At 41.5% G+C, this 17,500-nt stretch overlaps 1 protein-coding gene and 1 long non-coding RNA gene across 10 annotated transcripts in view; one reads left to right on the top strand and one right to left on the bottom strand.

Annotated features, from left to right (window-relative positions):
• The window catches only part of LOC139756576 (uncharacterized), a 58,047-nt gene extending 42,578 nt beyond the window's left edge, over positions 1–15,469 (bottom strand). Inside the window, exon 1 of the long non-coding RNA XR_011714393.1 lies at positions 15,079–15,469. This is a non-coding gene — a long non-coding RNA (uncharacterized lncRNA). The remainder of the gene's footprint in view (positions 1–15,078) is intronic.
• The window catches only part of LOC139756572 (homeotic protein ultrabithorax-like), an 821,256-nt gene that overhangs the window by 417,551 nt on the left and 386,205 nt on the right, over positions 1–17,500 (top strand). The gene's annotated exons all lie outside the window — the stretch shown is intronic.

Consider the following 17,500-nt stretch of genomic DNA (forward strand, 5'->3'; position numbering starts at 1 on the left):
GATGAAGCAATTCGGTTCAAGAGCAATTCGGACCAGATCCGATTCGAACCGGTAAAAAATAAACAAAACAACAAACCACGGAATGAACCGGCGCTCGAGATGATTCATTTCTGAAATGGATCCGAGCGGATGAAGCGGTTCATATACGCGCAGTATGTAATTTCTTCGTAGACCGGAGACACAGACACGGACATACACCCCCCCTCCCCCCACCCCACCCACCCGTCTTATCTATTTCAGATGCACACACGACTATGCTGGCTGCCAGAGATTTTTATCGCCCAGAATTTATCGGCTTTTAGTGCAGAAACACAATATTTAGGGAGGCGAGTGTATCACCCTTCCACCGGACCAAACACATTGCCTTATGGAGAGGTGCAGACGCGCGATGAAGAATGTCCTGCCGTAGAGAACACAGACTTACATATATACACACTTAATGGAATACATTCTGGGCAAAATTGTTGGGTAGGATGATGCATGCCCCGGGGGAGCTCTTTATGGGACGACTCCTGTGGTAGTGCAAACCAAAAGGAGGGGAGGGAGAGAGAGAGAGAGAGAGAGAGAGAGAGAGAGAGAGAGAGAGAGAGAGAGAGAGAGAGAGAGAGAGAGAGAGAGGTATCACGAATACACACGAATATGACCTTGTTCCACACGAGGTCCTTGGAAGGGGGTGGGGTGGTGTCGTGTCGCTTCGTCAATGTCACGTTTTTGCTTCGGTTTGTGGTCATAAGAAAATAATGGCTGTATTTCCATAAAGTTTGTTTTGTGAAGGAAGAGATTATCCCTTAACGTCTTTTTGATTTGTGTGTGTGTGTGTGTGTGTGTGTGTGTGTGTGTGTGTGTGTGTGTGTGTGTGTGTATCATGTGTGTAGGAATTTATACCATGAACGTTTTGATAGCGTACCTACATGTGCTTTAGCCTGTGAGCAGACATTACATCATTTACTTAAAGACACATATTTGTTATGTTTCTAATCTTACTACGAAAAAAAGAAGCATAATAATTGCCCATAACTGATTCCTATATTAAGAAATATGACTACTAACTCATCTTCTCTTACTCATTAATTCCCAGGATGAACAGATTACTGTTAATGTAACCCTGGGACTATAATACTTTGATCCACTCATTTTTTTTTTTTTGATGTATCCATCTTTTATAATTCTTAGTCATGACAGATGGGTGAAAACCACATCAGTTACTGATGACAAACTGTCTTACAGCATGATGTGTCCAGTGGACATGAAGAGGAATGTCAAAAACAAAAAAAAGCAGTACACACAAGGGACACACAGCTTAGATTCCTGTTACAGGCTGAAAAGCAGGGTTAGTGGAAGGGTCGAGAGTGGTGACTGGTGGAAAAGAAGGAAGAGGAGGAAAGAGGATAAGGAAAAGGATATGAGTGTGTGTGTGTGTGTGTGTGTGTGTGTGTGTGTGTGTGTGTGTGTGTGTGTGTGTGTGTGTGTGAGTGTGTGTGTGTGTGTTTGTGTGTGTTTACAAAACCAAAATCATCAGGTCCAATTTAGGCTTTGTCTGCCTACTTTTTCGAGGGGTATTATAAAATCATGAGGAAAAGGTGATAAACAAATGGATATGAGACAGGTGAAGTAAAGGTGGGAGAAGGGGATGATATGACAAAGGAGGGGGAGAGGGAGAGGAAGAGATAGAGGGAGGGAACAAGGTAGTAGGCAAGCACGTAAGGAAAAGGAGAGCTAGAGGGAGGAACATGTTAATCTCTCCCTGAGTTTTTAGTGAGGCAGACGCAAATGAAAGCTATTTATTTGATTTATGAAGATGGACAGGGTGAGTCAGTGAATAATATTTCCCCAGCATGCCAGGCTATACTCTCTCTCTCTCTCTCTCTCTCTCTCTCTCTCTCTCTCTCTCTCTCTCTCTCTCTCTCTCTCTCTCTCTCTCTCTCTCTCTCTCTCTGTATATACATACACACATGATGAACCTGTCGTAATGCAATTTTTAGCTGATAAATTTCCTGTCATGTCGCATCGAATGTGACGCATCTTTGTTGGTACATATTTCATCGTGGCTTGGGGGGAGGTGAGGTGGGATTGGAGAGAGAGAGAGAGAGAGAGAGAGAGAGAGAGAGAGAGAGAGAGAGAGAGAGAGAGAGAGAGAGAGAGAGAGAGAGAGAGAGAGAGAGAGAGAGAGAGAGAGAGAGAGAGAGAGAGAGATTTACTCCTACAATGAAAATATCACAGGAAATATACATTTGTACCAAACATCTCATATCACTAGCACGTATATATTCTAGTTCTCAGTAACGTTTGCTCTTTAGGATATCAATCATTGCCATTCGTATCTTCAATTCTAATCTTCAGAAACCTCACCGAAGGCAACCGCTCATTCCACACAGTTTCTTCATCAAACAGAGACTCTACATGATAGAATGATATCTTAGAATATTGAGGGCAATTCCGCTTTGAACTGGATTGATGTCACATGCATTTAATTGTGATAATATATATATATATATATATATATATATATATATATATATATATATATATATATATATATATATATATATATATATATATATATATATATATATATATATATATATATATATATATATATAAAGTATACAGAAAATTCATGTAAATCACAAATGATATACATCACACATGACAACATTTCCACGAATGAGCATAGATCAAAAAAGTCTACTGCTACAAAAATGTATATACGTCAAAGTATTGACGAACGGGAGAGTGTACAAATTCAAGAACTACAATATACATTTGTGGTTAAAGGAGGAAATGCCAGAATTTTCGCAATAGGCAACCTTCTGTCAATATTCTGTTTGCTTTCGCTTATTCACAAGGCATGAATCCAATTTTTTTTTTCTAGATATACACAAATATTTTTCACATTTTATGGACCACGGTTCAGAACGAAGGTTATAATAGTGGTGTATTTGAATACACTCACTCACACACACATACACACACGCGTATATTCATGAGGGATAGGAGTCCCACGAGTGTAGAACTCCCTCACCCACACACAGTACAAATATTACAAATACACACACACTACCTTTCTTTTAATCCTTCTTCTCTTTCTCCTCCTTCCTCGACCCCTAGACAGATATTCATCATATCTGCTTGAAAATCAGGGAGGAAGGCAAACACACCTCGAGGATCATGTGTCACTTATGAATCCATCCGTGTCGCTCAAGGTCCTCCTCACACTTGCCAATTTCTCTCGAGGTGGCGTCTGAAATGGTCACTTTATCAAGGACGAGACTTGGCAATTCTCTCCTCCATCTGTCATTGCAAAAGCCAAAACGAGATCAAATAGAAATTTTTGATAATTTGTACATTATTGATATATATATATATATATATATATATATATATATATATATATATATATATATATATATATATATATATATATATATATATATATATATATATATATATATATATATATATATATATATATATATATATATATATATGTGTGTGTGTGTGTGTGTGTGTGTGTGTGTATTGTGGAAGCAATAGTGAAGGGGAATGACCACTGCCTTGGGAAAGTTAAGGTTGAAGAGATCAAATAGAACAGTAAGGGGATGGTAGAAGTTATTGTAGGGGGTGTGGTGGTTCAGAACGCTGGTGGTGGTAGGGAGAGAGAGAGAGAGAGAGAGAGAGAGAGAGAGAGAGAGAGAGAGAGAGAGAGAGAGAGAGAGAGAGAGAGAGAGAGAGAGAGGACCCACCCACCCCTCCCCCAGAGCAAGCGGTGTGTGAGCTGGAAATATATCAAGTTTATCTTCGTCCTGGGAATAGAGCGACGTGCACAAAGGATACACTTTATTTTGATCACGTCAAAACGTTTGCTGAAATCATACAAACGTTCTCATCTCCTGCCTGCCTGCCTGTCTGGCCAGCTGATGTGATGTATACAATAGGGAGGAGCCTCGTGTCGATGTGTATTGATATATAGTATACCATTTCCTTGCGTTATGAGTATACATAGAGGGATAGGCAGAGTATGAGGTCAAAGTATAACATATATATATACCAAATGATGGATGTTATGACGATTGATTTTTTCGGGAAAAAGGTATGCTCTATACATATACATACGGTATGTGTATGATACATGGTGATGGGATTGGAGATGTATATAGGATGGAGAGCATTACATAAACAAATCTCATGGATGTTTTAGTATACACAGCGTTGCTAACATGCACAGCATATGATGTATATGTACGCCATCTATGTATATGATAGGATTAGGGTTTGCTGTAAAGTTGAGAGTACAATATATATATATATATATAGAGAGAGAGAGAGAGAGAGAGAGAGAGAGAGAGAGAGAGAGAGAGAGAGAGAGAGAGAGAGAGAGAGAGAGAGAGAGAGAGAGAGAGAGAGAGAGAGAGAGAGAGAGATGGATAGATAGATAGATAGATGGATATATACATCGTCCCTCTCTCCTATGTATATGATACATGGCGTTGCTGTAGTGCCACACCACTTGGTCCAGCTATGAATAAAGGAGTTGTCATTTCCGTGAAGGGAGCACATGTGTTCATAATGCTGGCCATTTGTCCGCGTCCGACCCCTAGCGCTTTCCGTAAATTATGTGTTTATATGCGTTTTGCTGTGTAATTCATTTTGTCACTGTGGACCCTTAGCCAGCCAGACACTTCCAGCACACCCTCCAGACGACACTCTCCGCTTCAACGAAAACGTAATGCCAGTGCAGGAGAGGAGAGGAGAGAACGAGGAGGAGGAGGAGGAGGAGGAGGGTTGTGTGTGTGTGTGTGAAGCGTGGAGTTAACACTCACCTTTTTTCCCCTCCTCCTCCTCTCTTCTCTCTCTCTCTCTCTCTCTCTCTCTCTCTCTCTCTCTCTCTCTCTCTCTCTCTCTCTCTCCCTCCCTCCCTCCGTTGCTCCTCCTCCTCCGGGTTGATTTATCCAATCTGCGGTACCGGAGCGTTATGATATGTGATAATAATGTATTACACGAGAGATCATGGAGAGAAAGAGATGAACTGTGATAGTGCGAAGTTCACAGCACGGGATGAGGCTGTTACCATTAATCCTTGCATCATGTGTACACACACACACACACACACACACACACACACACACACACACACACACACACATATACACTATATATATATATATATATATATATATGCACACACAAGTGTGTGAATGTGTTTATATGCATGCCTATACGTTTGTGTATGTAGATGAGTATGAATATACAGTGAACAGACGAATGAACAACTATCCACGCAGTCAAAATACACGGCGTCATAGCGCATGTATAGCATAGCGGTGGCAACTATTTACCAATTTTCTTTGTTTCCTGGAGAGTAGAGTTTCCCGTTTTCGGTCATGGCAGCGGAGTGGGGCGCCCGCGCGCGCGTGTCGCCCCCACCTTGTTTTATAAACTTTTCGCTGGTCTTGTGACCAAAGCGGCAGCAACTGATATACGACCTGATCGCACGACACTGTCTTAACCCTACCTGGCCTTGCACAAGGTGACGCATTTATGTTTTTGTGCATTTGAGGCACCTCCCGCTGTGGGGGAGGAGAAAGAAAAAAAGAAAACGGGAATAGAATGAAAAAAATGAAGGACATAAAGCATTTTGGACTTTCACAACGTGATCTATGGGGTTAATGTATGCTTAAGTTAGGGCTCATGATCAGATGGGCATTTTTTATGACTGTTCGCCCCCAGGGGGGGAACACAGTGATAAACATCCGCATGCCATAAGTTCGAGAAGGCAATGGATCGAGAAGGACGAAATTTGCCTTATGGAAGGAGAGCTTCGATGGTTCCTTCATTCTCGAAGAAGCATCCGTTTTTTTCTGTCGGTGATTTTTTTTTCTTGTTTTTGTTGCGTCAAGACTGCGTTGCGGGTGGTCACATGTGACAAAATTAGAGACTTTAAAATGAAAGAAAAAAAATCTCTACATTATTACTGGATGATACAATAGAAGTCTTGTGGTATAAAAAGATAAACTTTTCTTCATTTGTTTAATGTCACTGTGTAGAAGAGAGGACCAATATTGGTGCGTCTGTGTGTGTGCGTGTACGTGGCGAAGTTAGTTTCATTTAAATGGTTTGTGAAATAGATACTATCTGAGATGACCCCCCCCCCCGCGAGCTGGATGGCTATAGAATTAATAGACCCCTTTATATATATACCTGACGCGTCGTATATCTGTAAAGTGTGTGGAAACGACGTATAGAAGTCATTTGTGTGAGAAGAAGAAAACTCTTTGAATCTATATATCACCCTAATCTCCGCACGCATGACTGGACTTTGAGTGAGAGTTTGTGATTCGTAGATGACATAGCTGAAGTGGGGGCTTCTTTATAGCTATGCTACCGGTCGCAGTTTATGTCTCTAACTAAAAGTGAGGTAAGAGAATAATGGGAATTTGTGCTCAGGATTATTTGAAGTGTATAGAAAATGTAGAAGCGGTGAATAACAAGAGCGCCTTTCGGCGACACGCATGCAAATTACTGCCCATGAGAGAGAGAGAGAGAGAGAGAGAGAGAGAGAGAGAGAGAGAGAGAGAGAGAGAGAGAGAGAGAGAGAGAGAGAGAGAGAGAGTTGGACGAATTAATCTAGAAGGAAATTTATACCCTTGTAGCAAACTTTATTTAAGCCTATCTAAGTAACGCAAACGACTGTAACCCTCAACCGTGCGATACGCAGAGACCTTTTCCCCATCCAATCAGCGAAAAAGAAGGAGTTTAGGACTTTGTAATGTTATACAAACAAGTCATTCGACTACCGCCTCGTGTATCCTCTCCACAGATGCGCCTCTAAACCCCCCTTTTAAAGGTGGATAATCTACATAATTATTCAACATATTTTAGTTATTAATCAGCGTACGTCTCCATTATGAGTGTAGATAAATGGCAAAGACATCGATAGTTAGATCTGCGGTATGCATATTTTTACTGTCTTTGTGCAAAGACTAAGAAACTTATTAAGGAGAGTGAGGGACGATGGGAGTGAAGATTAGGGTTGGGAAAGAAGGAGGAGAAGAAAGGAGGTGAAGGAGGAGGAGGAGGAGAAGAAGGAGGAAGAGAAGGGGAGGGGGAATAAGGGGAGAGGGGAGGCATAGGCCTAATTTAGGGGTACCAAAATTGCCAGACAGTAACAGTGGCATGAACCGTCATTGCCATACCTTGTAGGAATATCATTTTGTTCGTTTGCCATTCCATACGTCCAGACCAATGACTCACCGTCCAGAAGTGACAGTGATTCATATGCTGTAATCAAGCAAGAAAGCCATCGCTTCTGTGAGACGTTAAATGTCCAGGTTTGAAGAGGAAAATGCTAGTATAAGTTAAAGTAGATACTACATGATGGCAACTACAGAGTCGAACCCCAACAGGAAACACAACAGACCACCAATTGCGTCATTAACATTGCCCAACGCACGAGGAAAAAAAAAAAAAAGGTAGTGTGAGTTAATTGCTCTTCCCTTGCGGATTTTCTCTTAAAGGAAAGTTCCTTCAGAGTTATTTTCATATATATATATATATATATATATATATATATATATATATATATATATATATATATATATATTCATAATTTTACATAAAGAGACTGATTTTCCACGGCTGAAGATAAAAATAGAAAATTCATCTCATCCATCTTGAGGAAAGTTGATAAGATCAATCATTTAGCGTAACTCAAAAGAAGACGATGTATCGGGAGGATTCGTGAGGCCTGCGCAGTGACCCAGCACTTCATTGGCTGTCAGATATCACTCTTTTGACCCAGGGAGCTTCAGTTTCTTTTATCTTTACGTCTCATCTACATTTGGGTCGCTGTCATTCAATCCACAACAGGGAGTCTGTCCGTCTTATACATAACGTCAGACGATTCGTAACTCACTCAACCCGCTCTTCGTAAGTCAGAGTCTTACTGCGATGGGCCCTACGTGCTAGCTCTCCTCTGTGGTACAATCTAGTCGTAATTGCTCGTAAGAAAGTACTCTTCGAAGTAGAGCCCATTGACATAAGGACCTGACGACCCCACTTTTCGCTACTGGATCACCATTTCCTTCAACCATTCACTCAGCAGCCTGTCACAATAGCTATATATACATAGAGCATTATAAAAACTCCACCAGATAATTTTTTCTCTGCACAGATAGCATTATTTTAGCCCTACCAATCAACTGTTCCGAGAACAGACAGCTTTGAAAAGTGCCACAAATCAATCGGCCTATGTACAAACAGCATTACAGAAGCTCAACCAATCAATTTCCCTCTGTACAAACAGCATTACAGAAGCTCAACCAATCAATTTCCCTCCGTACATACAGCATTACAGAAGCTCAACCAATCAATTTCCCTCTGTACAGACAGCATTACAGAAGCTCAACCAATCAATTTCCCTCTATACAAACAGCTCAACCAATCAATTTCCCTCTACATAAACAGCATTACAGAAGCTCAACCAATCAATTTCCTTCTGTACAAACAGCATTACAGAAGCTCAACCAATCAATTTCCCTCTATACAAACAGCATTACAGAAGCTCAACCAATCAATTTCCTTCTGTACAAACAGCATTACAGAAGCTCAACCAATCAATTTCCCTCTATACAAACAGCATTACGAAAGCTCAACCAATCAATTGCCCTCTATACAAACAGCATCACGAAAGTTCAACCAATCAATTGCCCTCTGTACATACAGCATTACAAAACCCTCACTAGTTAGTTGGATGGGCTGTATTAAACTGGAAACTTTTATAATGAGTTCATTTTTGGAGGAGGAACATTAATATCCCCCCCACACCCCATACACCTCGAGCCTCCTGGGAGTGGGAGACTGCCACCAGTTCATTTAATTGAAGTAATTACCTGCTGGCCTCGATTAAGCGAACTGAGGCCACTTAACCGGCGCGTTTCGGATGGGACCCGGTGGATGGAGGGGTCAAAGGCACGCGTAAAGGAATGAAAATTGGTTTCCACTGGAGTGCCATGCGATTAGTTAAGTAATGAGGGAAGGTTTTATCCTTTAATAAGGTCCCGTGAGGGCTTCAGTGTTTCACTACATGTCTTCTGTGTTATTAGCTGAAGATGAGAGAGAGAGAGAGAGAGAGAGAGAGAGAGAGAGAGAGAGAGAGAGAGAGAGAGAGAGAGAGAGAGAGAGAGAGAGAGATTTACGATTATTTACGACGAGATTTTTGTCGTCGGGCAAGGCTGCGTCGTAGCGCTCACCGCCAGTCACACCTGGAGTTAAGAATGTCGTGGTGTCGTGAGAGTTACTTGGTGTAATGAATTGCGCGTGAGATGGAGAAAGAGAAAAAGAGACATATATAGAGAGAGATAGGTAGGTATACACATATGGAGAGAGACAGGTAGGCATACATATATGTCAATAGATAGGTAGGTATACATACATCTGTGTAGAGAGATAGGTAGGTATACATATATAGAGATGGACAGGTAGGTATACATATATAGAAAGAGACAGATAGGTATACATGTAGAGAGAGAGACAGGTAGGTATACATCTATGTATATACAAATGATACATTTATCCACCTATTCACTCATTCATTATCTATACATCCAAACTAAAGCATGATACTTCTTGCGTGTATCTTATATTTTATTCTCATTCTGTTTATTTCCTTTAAGCTAAGTAATTTATAGTTTGCTTTAAATCATTTAATGAGAAGGAGGACGTTATTTCTCCAAATGACACCTGACATAAATCAGTTCTCGAGAACATAAATAACAAGGAAAAAAATGTAACACATGGAGATATTTCATCTAATCAGGACGACAATATTATAAAGATACCATCTTTTGGTATTATTCTTAGCATGAAATGAAGATAAGAATATTGTGGATTTGTAGTTAACAACGGAAGCGTATTTTAAGATGTTATTCAATTACGTTTGTTAAATAAAGTATTCTACAGGACTTAGGGGTATAAGCATTCTTCTAATAAGGTATATAGAGGTCTTAGGAGATGTATGCAATGCTCGTAGTTTCTACAGGGGGAAAAAAAAAAGCACGAAGGATTAGATTAATGATAGGAGACGAATGCCATAATAAATCGTCCTGTGTGGATTACATATTCCAACCCTATGACAGATGGTGTTTGGTAATGGTCTTACCTCCCTTGGTATTATTCCTCTTCTTACGAATCCTCAGACTCCCCATTCCCTTTGCCCCATCCCTAATCCCACTGCTACCACCAGCACCACCACCACCATCACTACCACTTCTCTCGTGCCCCCTTATACATCCTTCTCTATCCCACTACTCATATCCCACCGTCTGTCAACCTCGCTAACTTCTCACTTAACCTGACTACCTCTCCTAACACACTAACATTCCTGACTCAACTCTCATTCTAAAACGAACTCTATCTCATTCCTCCTCCTCCTCCTCTCATCTCTTTATCTTCGCCTTCTTCTTTCTCACACTTCCTTTCATCTCATACCATCGCCTTCTCTCCCTGTCATACTTAAAGTCAAGAACAGCCCAGTCATTCACTTACAACTCACCTCTGAATCAAATTCTTATGTCTCTTGCTTCATCATCTTTTACTCATTTCCCGTCCCTTTCTATATTCTTACACCTGTGCAATCACTTGTCACCCCATGAGTCACTGGTGAAACTCACCACCTCTTACTCATCCCCGTCTTTACCTCTCATACCCTACAACCTTACACAGTTTACCCCATGACCTTTATGTTCCTCCACTTACCTACTCACCCGTTACCTTCGCCCATCTTCTACACATCCATTATAGAAAACGAGACTTCCTCATCATCTGCCATGAGCATTTTCTTCGGGGTCTCCATCGCCCTACTCCTTTAATAACCTCAACAGATCCAAACAGCTATTATGATTGAGGTCGCGTGGGTTAGCATGCATTCGCTACATATTCCCTTTTCTATTGGCACAAGGTAGCATGCCGGATATACATATATATACTACACAGAGAAGAAAGGAATGAATTCCTTTAACTTATGTTCATTTAAAGCGTTTCTTTTTCTTTTTTTGGTCGCCTAGTACCTCAAAGGCGACCAGAAGGAGAAGAAGGATTTTCCACTGATGCGCTTCAGGGTCTCTGGGCTGAATGCGTCGTCGTCACTGATACTCAGGAAAGAGCAGGAGGAAAATTTATGTGTGTGAGTTATCTCTGCAACCGTTGAGATAGCTTTACGACAGTAGGCACGCATATTGATGTGACCCACAGACACAGACACATACACACACACACACACACTCTCTCTCTCGCATACCCTGTCTTCTGTCCTTTAATTCGATTTTTGATTTAGTCGTAGGAGAAGTTAAGCTATTCATATCCCTGTCATGCCACTTCGTTGTCAAAATGGTCATTATTTATCTTCTAAATTCCTTTCATAAAGCTGTGTGAAGAGTGGCGGATATGTACATTTATATCATATCTCACGATGATTTGTTTTAGAATTAGATTAGTTATATATATGGATATATAGATGGGCTATATATACATATACAAAGATGTAGATAAATTAGGATATATGTACAAACAGATATATGAAAATCGGTTATACAAGCAGATATGTAAATGAAGATTGGTTATATGTATTGATATGAACATGTAGATAAACTATATGCACGGACATGTAGAGAAGAGCTTTGACTTTCTCTTCCCTCGCGTTAACCTCCTGAAAATATCTGACTTTTATGGCCAGTCACATATATGTCTTGGAAATATAGCCATCTATCAATTAAACACTTGCAACCGAGTTTGTAGAGGTTATAGAATATGTACATAGAGCTGTAGTTTACAGAAATGAGGTGGACTATATCCCCTCTCTCTCTCTCTCTCTCTCTCTGGTCGTGGGTTCAGTAACCCACAGTTTGTAGGGGACGCCAGGAACTGTAGGGTTGTATCTACACCTTTTTATTCCGCCATAAATCTACCTCTCGATCTGTAGTCCACCTTAGACTTCCTTTAGTACTTCCCCTTCCCTTATTTCCGTCCCCTTTGTCCAACTTTTCTCTTTCCTTCTTTGTATGTTTCCTCCTCTCGTTTTTCCTCCTTACTCATCCACTCCCCATCTCTGTTACTTCCCTCTTTGCCCCTCCTTAGGCCATCGCTCCCCATCTTTAAGTCTTCTCTCCTTCTTGGTCTACTACTCCCACCTCTTTATTTCCTCACTTTTCTCCTCCTCTTTTGGTCAATATCCTCTCCTTCTAATCCTTCGGTCTTTTTGCAACCCGTCTCTTTATTCTTTTCTCATGTACGTTTCCCTCTTGTATCAACACCTCTTTCCCTCTTCTTTACATCTCATATCAATGATACATCTATCTCTCTCGCTCTCTCCCTCTACCTCCCCTCCTTCCTCACTGTTTTTCCTTTAAGGTTCAACAATAATACTTGAATACTACTCGCGCGTTATGTGATAAAACCATAAATTTAGTAGTACCATTCGTTTGGCGCTGAAAAAACCAAAGCAAAAACTGCTTGAAAAACCAAATTTCAAATGCATTACGATTCCTGGATGTAGATATTAAAAGATTTATAAATCTCGTATTTATAAACAAGGGAAAGATAAGAAATGTAAAGATGAATAAACAAATATACTATATACATACCTGTAGGAAGAGAAAGGGGAAAAGAAGAGAGCAAAGAGAGTAAAGAACGAGGAAAAGAAAATAAGGAACACAGAAGAATATACCAGTCATAGAACGTATACAATAAGAGAAAGACAGGTGAAGAAGGAATTGGAAATAAACGATCAGAATAATGGGAGGAGGACGAGGAGCAGCGGTACAGAAATACGAGGAATAAAGACGAGAACAGAGAAGAGCATAGAAAAGACTATATATGAGAAGAAAAGTACTTGAGATATGCACCGCGAAGGGGACTTTGTTGGACAGTTGCGCCACTCAGATGTTATGGGAAATGATCAACTCGGGGATATATAGACAGAAAGATACACAGGAGACTTGAGAATCATATTCCTCAGGATATATTAGTACACCCCTACACCATCACCACCAGGATCACCATCGCCATCACTACTGACTTCATTCATTTCCACAACCTCCAACCTTCTTCTCCTCCTACAACTCTTCCTCCTCCTCCTCCTCCTCCTCCTCCTATTCCACTACCACCACCTCCATCAACGCGAGAAGGAGCGACGGGGCGTTGCATGTAGCGAGGCCATTTTTTATTTCGTCCAATTTCCGGAGTTTGTCATTAGAAAGATGACAGCAATTGGACAAGACATGGTCGCAGCGGACCCCAGACCCCGGGATCTGTCACTCGTCCGTGCTGACCCCCTCATGCAGGGGGGAGAAGAGGAGGAGGCGGAGACGGGGAAAGAGGGAGGGGGAAAAAAGGATGGTGGGACAGGGAGGGAGGAAGAGTTTTGGTGGCGGGGAGAAGGGTTGGAGAAGGGAAATTACGGGAGTAGGGAATATAGGGAGAACGGAGTGGAGAAGATGTGGGAGGAGGAAATCAGGGATAACGAATGGCTGCTCAGGAAGGAAGAAGGAAGAGGAAGTGCGGAAAAGGAGGAGGAGAGAAAGGGGGGAAGGAGAAGAGGGTGAAGAGAAGGAGGAGGAGGAGGAGGAAGAGGAAAAGGGGGTCGCAGATTGGAGGGAGAAATAGAATTGAAAAGTATGAAGGACGAAAGAAGAAAAATAAAAGATAATGAAACGTTAAAGGTAAATGAGGGATAACAGTACGATGGTGAGGTGCGCGAGACTGCTTAAAGAGTCAGGTGGTTGACGGTGGGCAACGCCGTGATCCACTGAACCCCTCCGAGCTGACGTTGGTTGTCTGCGTCACGTCCGAGTGTTGATGTCGATATTTCATCATCTCCCACAGTTTGTTTGTTTTGTTGATGACTCCTTAAACACTTGCTTTCGTCTTTCGTCCCTAATACCCTGATTAAGCAGTACCTTTCCATATGCACGGAATACGTTTTTGAGTTCGTGTCTATTATAATCTAAAGCAAAAGAATTCAGTAAAACTGATTTGTCTCCTCACTTATATTCACGAATCTTATGCAACGATCTTTTTTTGTAACCAATCTAACTGTCGTATCTTTTCGTAGCTTCCTTTGGTGACTCACATATTCATACACGTTATCTAGTAAGTGTCTGTATCTGTGTCTGTGTACTGTCCTTCACCAAGCGAGAGTAAATTACCCCAAGTTCGTCTGAGACCATAAATTCATGCGGCCAATCACAATAAAGACCAATGCTTCATTCACACTCCACAGACTGCTGGGGATCCCAGTGTAAACAGCGGATTCAACTCTTGGGAACTATACGTAAATAAAGACCTCACTCCTCATCACCAGAGACAACATTACCAACAGTAAAGCAATGGGATTAAACCCCGAAATCATCGATTTTGGTCAATATATCCCACTGAATGAATCATCCTCAAACCGCAAGAATAGACCAAGTCAAGAGAGTCTCAGGTTTGAATATCTCCCGTGGTAATAATATGCCTCTTGGAGGCAAGAGTAGGAGAGAGAGAGAGAGAGAGAGAGAGAGAGAGAGAGAGAGAGAGAAGGGGATAAGAAAAAAAAGATGTATATAAAAGTGGTTCAACCTGTTTTTGAATGCTGGAGGCGGACTGAGCACAAAAACCTGCCCAGACATATCTCCTCACTTGACCATAACCAGACACCTCGCCCGCGATGTTCCGCTTTGTTGAGGAAAACGTATTCAGCTTTGATTCAATTGCTTGCGCGTGTAGAATGCCTTCAAGCACTCATATACGATGCTTGACCCGAAAAATCCTGTGCTTGAAGATTGTCTGAGGTAATATAACTTTAAGTTTCGTCTAACTTACAGCTTGTGTCGAGCTGTATTGCCTTACCTGAGCTACGTGTCAGCGCTTGCTTATAGCAAAGGCATAGAAAAGAGATGCAGAGAGCAACAGATCATTGATTGGATCCTATCTAAGATGTGTATACGCCTAAAACAAATGAGAATCAAAAATACCTAACGCCTTTATAGACTCGATGAATCAGCAGGGACAATCTCTCCTTTGATGACAGGATTCGATATGACTCACCTCTTTCCTTTGCTGATCCTTGGGAGGGAAGAGGAGGAGGAGCAGGAGGAGGAGGAGGAGGAGGTTTGCTCTTGCTCGTCTGTCTTCACTCAATACACCAGAACAACTGACTGTTTAAAGGAGGACCAGTTTGGGGATTCGACACAGCAACTGAGCGCGTGTGAGTGACTCGTCATAAAATAGGGGGGAGGAAAAAAAAGAAAAAAAATCCTGTTGGAAAGGCCATCTTAGCAACAAAAAACGAAAGGGAAACGAAGGGAGGTCAAAACGGGGGGTAAAAAAAATGAGGGCAAACACCTATCATAAAAATATGGCGTGAAACGCGTCAAGCGAGATTGAGAGACTTTAACTTTCTATTTTTTACCCCCGTGTGTGTGTGTGTTTCATACGTAGCATAGGTGAGCGTGTGTGTGTAAACATGTGTGTCTTTGGTGGTCGTAACTTTCCCTAACCTCCTCGAGGTGGGTGTGTGTGTGTGTGTGTGTGTGTGTGTGGTGGGAAGGGATAGGATAGTGGACGACGAGTTTGAAGGTCGTGGGATTGTTAAGGGAAGGGTTTTATTATTTTGGTTACATTTTCTCCTCTTTTTGATCCGTTTATGGGTAATAGGGGCCTCAGAGGTGGTGGTCACTACCGTACACGTCCAGCAGAAGCCTTACTGAGGTGTGTCTTGTGATATATACGCGTGTTTATATATAGAATGTGAAGGGGGAAAAACAATGCTCTCAAAGAAAGAAAAAAAGAGTGGATTAAGATATAATGTGACCATCATTTTCTTCTATGAATCGTTAAGGGTTTATGGAGTAAAGTACCAGGCTTTTATAATTCTTGTTTTATGGCTTTTGTTTTTCACGTTCACAACCAATAAACTACAACAGGTGTTGTGAAAAGGAATTTTCTCTAATGACAGTCAAACATGGTTCGAGGAGGGAGTTCTCTTCACGCCTTCCTCTCACTTGAACAGATTATCTTTGGAATTACATAAGGAATGACAGGGAACTCACATTCTCTCATCCTCATAGCTTGGCATCACGTATCATGCCTTCATTATCGCCGATAGAGACATCTATACAGCGCATAGATAAGGGAATCACAGAGGGGCGAAAAAAGAGAGATAGAACTTTGTGTCTGTAATTCATTGGGGGCTATAAAATGACTCCTTCTAATGGGTTGTAAGTAAGCAAAAAGACCCCCCCTAATGGACTGCTATAAGTAAAAGAGCAATTTTCCAGACAACCAGGACATGTTAAACCTTAGAAGAGAAGCCTTGCGGAGGGGGAAATTTATAAGCCTTTTTCTCCCTCTCTTTTCTTGTTTTGGTTTTATCTCTGAATTTATTGGGGGGATGGTGGGATGTGGGGGGGAGGGGGGAGGTCTGCGCGTTATCTCTTTCTTTGGAGATGCTGCAGGTCGTCTCCCAAGATAAAGCTTTGAATGTATGTAGATTCTGGGATAAGGAGGTGGCTGAGGAGGCCAAGATGTACGAATGAAATAGAGGGAGGAACTGTTGAATGATGTTCCCAGAATTACCTTATCTATTTCAAGTGTAAGAATCAAAGATGAAGACAGACTGTGATGTACAACATTGGAAAGATAAGTTTGGATTACATTCCTGTGTGTGTGTGTGTGTGTGTGTGTGTGTGTGTGTGTGTGTGTGTGTGTGTGTGTTATTTATGCATCTATCTATATACATGTTTATTCAATCACCAATATATCGATTCTGAAGTACCTAATTATTGCATATTCAGAGCCTCTATTTACAGGTGGCCAGGAAAATATCTTATATGCTAGTTACGTTGATTTCAAACACTTGAGCCTCATTCAGGTCGACATGTGGTATAAATTACAATTATCAATATTAAACCAACCAAGGAAACAGGATCCTACATACTTTTCAATTATCAACCCTCTTCCAACTCATGAACTACAGGAACTTAAAAGTTTCCCCAGAAGACTTGTGATAATTACAGCTGCATTCGAGTCAATCTAAACAAAAGAAAAAAGAGAGAGATTAAGAAGCCAGAACTGTATTAGAGAGATGGAGGCGAACCTGCTAATGGCAGTCGACGTTTTTCGATGGATCTGTTGTTTCTTTTTGCCTGCTTTCGAGATGGATAGCTCCCTCCTCCTCCCATCCAGTACCCTCCCTCCCCTCCTTCTCAGTGTACCTCCTCCTCCTCCTCCTCCTCCTCCTCCTCTTCTTCTTCCTCCTATTCCCGTCCCATCCCCTACCCCTCTTACTCCTCCCTCCATTGGCAATATACAACAGAATACGAATCGACAGACTAAATATACGAGGCCACAAATCTGATGCAGCAAGAACATCGATTCCCTCCCAGAGATGGATTTCTTTACACGTTGATTTAGGAGCAGGATCGATGAATGTAGTGATGCCCTTCTCCACCTCCTCTTCTCCCTCGTC

Source organism: Panulirus ornatus, chromosome 22, assembly GCF_036320965.1.
Source record: "Panulirus ornatus isolate Po-2019 chromosome 22, ASM3632096v1, whole genome shotgun sequence".
Taxonomy (NCBI): Eukaryota; Metazoa; Arthropoda; class Malacostraca; order Decapoda; family Palinuridae; genus Panulirus; species Panulirus ornatus.